The sequence below is a fragment of the Triticum aestivum genome, chromosome 5D (assembly GCF_018294505.1).
Source record: "Triticum aestivum cultivar Chinese Spring chromosome 5D, IWGSC CS RefSeq v2.1, whole genome shotgun sequence".
NCBI classification, from domain to species: Eukaryota; Viridiplantae; Streptophyta; class Magnoliopsida; order Poales; family Poaceae; genus Triticum; species Triticum aestivum.
This window is the reverse complement of record NC_057808.1, coordinates 380459500-380466478: the sequence shown is the minus strand read 5'-3', so window position 1 is coordinate 380466478 and position 6979 is coordinate 380459500.

Genomic DNA, 6979 nt, shown 5'->3' with positions numbered 1-6979 from the left:
ATCATCATGATGACAGGTGCCCATACAGCGATGAGCGTAGATTGCCAGTCGACCCAAGGGAGCCTGGGTTTGATGCCAGGTCAATTTTGGTGCAAGGTCTGGTCGACAGGAACCGGGCACACAGAGAAGGGCAAGACAGAGATCGCCCGAGTGGAAGTAGAGTTCACGTTTCAGGCCCCGAGTGCTTTAGCAGAGCCATCAGAGCCGCTGAGATCCCTCCCAACTTTTGGTTGGCGACTGGAGTCAGTAAGTTTACCGGTGTGTCGAAGCCTGACACTTGGCTCAAAGATTACCGAGTGGCTGTACAGATCGGTGGTGGAAATGTTGAAGTAGCTATGAAACATCTTCCTCTGATGTTAGAGGGTTCGGCCAGAGCATGGCTGAATCAGTTGTCTCCTGGCAGTATATTTAGCTGGGAAGAGCTGGCCCGAGTGTTTGTCAGAACTTTCGAGGGTACTTGCAAATGACCAGCGGGGTTGGCAGAGTTGCAACATTGTGTACAGAAGCTGAATGAGACCTTGAGAGATTACATTCAGAGGTGGACAACTTTGCATCACATAGTGGAAAATGTATCCCAGCATCAAGCGGTTTGCGCCTTCAAGGAGGGCGTTCGGTATCGAGAGCTTAACCTGAAATTCGGTCAGACAGGAGATATGACTCTGACCCGAATGATGGAGATAGCCACTCGGTATGCCAACGGAGAAGAAGAGGATCGACTCCGCAGTGGAAAGGGAAAACCAGTCGCCCAAGACACCGGAGGAGGTCGGAAACAGAAACGCAAAGCCGAGCCAGCAGGGCCTGGTGAAACTACAGCAGTTGTGACCCAAGGGAAGTTTAAGGGGAAGCCCAAAGGGCCTTGGATCCCCAAGAAGGTGAAAGATCAAGCAGGAAATGGTGTGTCGGATCTGCCATGTCACATTCACACCAAGAAAGATGAAGAGGGTAATCTGATTTATCCTAAACACACCACTCGACAGTGTCGGCTCCTGATCCAGCAGTTCTGAGAGAAACAGCCCAGTGAGAAGGAAAAGGAGTCGGACAAAGATGAGGACAAGGAAGAAGACGATGATGGTTTCCCCAATGTCAACTCCACTTTGGTGATTTTTCCTGACGTTGAAAGCAAAAGTCGATTGAAGGTCATCAATAGAGAAGTAAACATGGTTGCTCCGGCAACACCAACATATTTGAAGTGGTCCAAGACTCCCATCACATTCGACCAGTCCGACCATCCTCCGCGTGTTGCCACCCCCAGAAGGCAAGCGATGGTGGTCGACCCGGTCGTTGGGGGCACCCGACTGACTAAAGTCTTGATGGATGGAGGCAGTGGCCTCAATATTCTGTACGCTGAGACCCTCCGAGGGATGGGCATTCCGATGTCCAAACTCAGCGAAAGCAATATGCGATTCCATGGAGTCATTCCTGGGAAGAAAGCCGATTCACTCGGTCAGATAACTCTTGACATGGTTTTCGGTGATTCGACCAATTACCGTAAAGAAAAGTTGACGTTTGAAGTTGTGGATTTTCATAGTGCCTATCATGCTATCCTGGGCAGGGCCGCATATGCTCGTTTCATGGCTCGGCCATGTTATGTGTACCTCAAGCTGGAGATGCCTGGCCCTAGGGGCATGATCATAGTCACTGGCAATCGGCAGCGAGCAGAAGAGTGCCTCCGGAAGGGCTCAAAAATTGCTGATGAGCAAATGGCAGTAGTTGAAATGGAAGAATACAAGAAGAACGCAGATCCGAGTGATTTGTTGAGAGCTAAGAAGCCTGCTTCAAATTCTGCATTTAGGTTAACTGGTGAAACAAAGACAGTTCATATTCACCTGACTGACCCCAATGCTGCTCCGACTCACATCTCAACAACGCTCGACAGCAAATAGGAAGAAGCGCTCATCCAATTCCTCCGTGAGAACTGGGACATCTTTGCATGGAAACCTTCTGACATGCCAGGTGTGCCCAGGGAATTGGCTGAGCACCGTTTGCGAGTCGACCCAAAGGTAAAACCAGTCAAAGAGCATCTTCGACGGTCCGCCGTACAGAAGAGAAAAGCAATTGGCGAGGAAGTGGCTCGGCTCCTGACAGTTGAGTTCATCCGAGAGATTTTCCACTCCGAGTGGCTTGCCAATGTTGTCATGGTTCCTAAGAAAGATGATTCACTCCGTATGTGTATCGATTTCAAGCATATCAATTGGGCCAGCCCGAAGGATCACTTCCCTCTTCCTCGCATCGATCAGATAGTCGACTCGACTGCGGGATGTGAGCGGTTGTCTTTCCTGGATGCATATTCCGGGTACCATCAGATCCGACTGTATGGACCCGATGAAATAAAAACAGCTTTCATCACCCCATTCGGGTGCTTTTGTTATGTCACCATGCCCTTTGGACTCAAGAATGCTGTTCCCACATTCATGCGCATGATACAGAAGTGCCTTCTCACTCAAATCAATCAGAATGTGGAGGCGTATATGGATGACATCGTGGTTAAGTCACGCAAAGGTTCCAACCTGCTGACTGATCTCGCTGAAACCTTTGCTAATCTGAGGAGATATGATATCAAGATCAATCCGTCGAAGTGTACGTTTGGAGTTCCAGGTGGCAAGTTACTCGGTTTCCTCATTTCCGAACGCGGGATCGATGCAAACCTAGAGAAGGTTGGTGCAATTCTCCGAATGAAACGCCCCATGCGTGTACACGACGTTCAGAAGCTTACTGGTTGTTTGGCCGCTTTGAGTCGATTCATCCCTCGTCTCGGTGAAAAGGCACTGCCTCTTTACCGACTGATGAAGAAATCTCACAAGTTCGAGTGGACTCCTGAAGCTGACGCAGTGTTTGCAGAGCTGAAAACCCTGCTTTCCACCCAGCCGGTGCTTGCTGCTCCAATCAGCAAAGAGCCTTTACTGCTTTATATTGCAGCCACTGGACAAGTTGTCAGTACAGTACTCACGGTCGAGCGGGAAGAAGAAGGCAAGGCCTACAAGGTTCAGCGCCCGATATACTATATATCTGAAGTTTTAACCCCATCCAAGCAAAGATACCCGCATTACCAGAAGCTTGTCTATGGGATTTACTTGACCACAAAGAAGGTTGCACATTACTTCTCTGATCATTCACTTATAGTCGTCAGCGATGCTCCATTCTCAAAATTATTGAATAACAAAGATGCAACTGGTCGAGTGGCTAAATGGGCGATTGAACTCCTTCCGCTGGATATCAAGTTTAAGGCAAAGAAAGCAATCAAATCCCAGGCAATAGCAGATTTTCTCGTCGAGTGGATTGAACAACAACTGCCGACTTAGATTCAGTCGGAACATTGGACTATGTTCTTCGATGGGTCCAAGATGTTGAATGGTTCAGTGCTGGGGTAGTCCTAGTATCTCTGCGAGGCGACAAGCTCAGTTATGTTCTTCAGATTCACTTTGACTCCTCCAACAATGAAGCTGAATATGAGGCACTTCTGTATGGGTTGCGTATGGCCGTTTCACTCGGCGTCCGGCGCCTAATGGTTTACGGCGACTCAGATTTGGTAGTCAATCAAGTGATGAAGGAATGGGATGTTAGGATTCCAGCTATGACTGGTTATTGCAATGTAGTGAGAAAACTGGAAAAGAAGTTTGAGGGGTTAGAGCTTCACCATATACCCCGACTGAAAAATCAAGCAGCCGATGACTTGGCAAAGATAGGTTCCAAGAGGGAGCCCATTCCCAGCAATGTGTTTTTGGAGCACATTCACACACCTTCAGTCCAAGAAGATCCTTTCACCGAAGAACCCCCACAGCCTAAGAGCTCCACTAATCTGACTGAAGTTGAAATCCCAGCCGTGGTCGACTTGATCATGGAGGTTTTGGTCATCATTCCTGATTGGACAGTGCATTACATTACATATATTCTTAGGAGAGAACTCCCAGAAGATGAAGAAGAGGCTCATTAGGTCGTCCATCGATCCAAAGCCTTTACTGTGATGGGTGGACAGCTTTACAGAGAGAGTGTCACTGGAGTCAGTCAGAAATGCATCACGCCAGAAGAAGGCCGAATGATCCTCAATGATATCCACTCGGGGACCTATGGTCACCATGCGTCCTCTCAGACCATCGTGGCCAAAGCATATCGAGCCAGGTTTTACTGGCCACATGCCAACGAGATGGTGAAAGAAATAGTCGACAAGTGTGAGGGATGCCAGTTCTACTCCAACATTTCCCACAAACCTGCTTCAGCTTTGAAGACCATTCCACTCGTCTGGCCATTTGCAGTTTGGGGATTAGATATGGTCCGACCTTTGAGGACTGGTAGGAGTGGCTTCACCCATGTGCTCGTAGCAGTCAACAAGTTCACTAAATGGATCGAAGCTAAACCTATCAAGAACCTCGAAGCAAGTACTGTTGTCAGCTTCATCAGAGAGTTAACATTCAGATATGGAGTTCCGCATAGCATCATCACGGATAATGGGTCAAACTTTGATTCAGATGAATTCAGAGCTTTCTGCGCTTCCCAAGGCACTCGGGTCGATTATGCTTCAATCGCCCACCCACAGTCGAATGGGCAAGCGGAAAGAGCAAATGGTTTGATCCTCAAAGGTCTAAAGCCCCGATTGATGCATGATCTCAAGCATGCGGCAGGTGCTTGGGTTGATGAGCTACCATCAGTACTTTGGGGATTGAGGACAACTCCAAATCGGTCGACTGGTCGTACTCCATTCTTCCTAGTCTACGGGGCTGAAGCTGTACTTCCGAGTGACTTGCTTCACAATGCACCCCGAGTGGAACTTTTCTCAGAAGCCGAAGCAGAACAAGCTCGACAAGATGTTGTTGACCTTCTGGAAGAGGAAAGAGGGATGGCCCTAATCCGGTCGACCATTTATCAGCAAGACCTTCGTCGATTCCATGCCAGAAACATGAGAGGTCGAGCATTTCAGGAGGGAGACCTGGTTCTCCGAGTGGATCAGCAACGGCAACACAAGCTTGCTCCTGCATGGGAAGGTCCCTTCATCATCACCAAGGTGCTCCACAATGGAGCGTATCACCTCTATAATGTGGAGCACAATAAAGACGAGCCACGCGCTTGGAATGCAGAGTTGCTCCGTCGTTTTTATACTTAAGCATTCAGACTATTGAGATGTAATAAGGAATACCTTTTTAGTTTGTTTATCAAAGACACAGTTTTACAGTCTTCTAAATGATTGCTGTCGATTATACATGTGTTTGAAATCCCCCAGTGGGTGGCTTAGCTGCGAATCCGTTTCGCCTAAGTTTGAAAAAATCATACCGAGTGAAGAGCAAGCCTCTCACTCGGGGGCTTAGCTGCAGTTCAGTTCTCGCCTAAGTTTGAAAAAATCCTACCGAGTGAAGAGCAAGCCTCTCACTCGGGGGCTTAGCTGTGAATCCGTTTCGCCTAAGTTTGAAAAATCCCACCGAGCGAAGAGCAACCCTCTCACTCGGGGGCTTAGCTGCCGTCCAGTACTCGCCTAAGTTTGAAAAAATCCTACCGAGTGAAGAGCAAGCCTCTCACTCGGGGGCTTTATTAGCTGCAGTCCAGTACTTGCCTAAGTTTGAAAAAATCCTACCGAGTGAAGAGCAAGCCTCTCACTCGGGGGCTTAGCTGCAGTCGAGTACTCGCCTAAGTTCTACAAATCCCACCAAGTGAAGAGCAATCCTCTCACTCAGGGGCTTAGCTGCAGTCCAATACTCACCTAAGTTTGAAACACATTCCGAGTAAAGAACGACCTTCTCGCTCGGGGACTTGGCCACACGCTCCATCCTGATCCGCAAGGACGACGAGGTGCGGGTCGACTACGACCTTCTCCTCAGAGCTGCGCCATAAATACAATGTGCTCTCCATCCTGATCCGCAAGGACGACGAGGTGCAGGTCGACTGCGACCTTCTCCTCAGAGCTGCGCCATAAATACAATGTGCGCTCCATCCTAGTCCGCAAGGGTGACGAGGTGCAGGTCGACTACGACCTTCTCCTCGGAGCTGCATCACAAATACAAAGACTGTTTCGAGTGAAGAAACAAGTTCCACTCGAAGGCAAACACGAGAGTATTCAGAGAAAGGCTAAGTTTAAGATAAATCCCACGAGGTTCCAGACCACGGATTAAAGTACTCGGGCATCAGACCCGAAGGAGTTTTAACGGTTACAAAAACCACTCGGCATACCGAGGCAAATTTAATCGGATCATAAGAGTTTGTTCACTCCGCGGGAGGAGGACTGGCAGGCTCGACGAATTCATCCAAGTTGATTCCATCTACAATTCGAGTGGCGGCTGCAATGAAAGTCTCCATGAAGGACTGGAAGTCAAGCCTCTTGGTGTTAGCAACCTTGATCGCTGCCAGCTTCTCTTCTTTGGCTTCCTTGCAGTGGACTCGAACCAGAGACAGAGCCACATCAGCACCACACCGGGCAGAAGACTTCTTCCATTCCTGCACTCGGCCGGGGATTTCATTGAGTCAAGTCATCAGAGACTCGAGATCATTCTGCAGCGTCTCCCTTGGCCAGAGTGCTGTGTTGATTCGCGACACCGTGACCTTCAGCCGTGCAAGGTAGTTGACAACACCAGCAACACAAGATTTCAGTCGGAGCACGTTCATCGCAGCTTCGACCTTAACGGGAGAGAGGATGGGGTCCAAGCTTGTCTCAATTCGCCCCGTCTCTTCCTTGAAGTTCTGGCAGAATTCTGCACACGCAATACAACGATGAGTCAACAGCTATATATCGAGTCGATAGCAACAAGTCAGTCGGACAAAGAAAAGCACCTTCAAGCATAACGAATAGCTTCTTGGCAAGTCCTCCCAGATAATTCTGCAGCTCATCTCTCTTGCGGGCGATGTCTTGTACTTTGTCGGTCAGGGTCCTCTTGTCCTTCTTCAGACGAGTTGCCTCCTTGTTGGCTTCATCAAGGGCAGCCTTTAGCTTGGTGTTCTCTTCCTCCAGTTTACCGACTGAGGCCAGCTTCTGGTCGGCGAGTGCAGTTTTCTCTTCTGC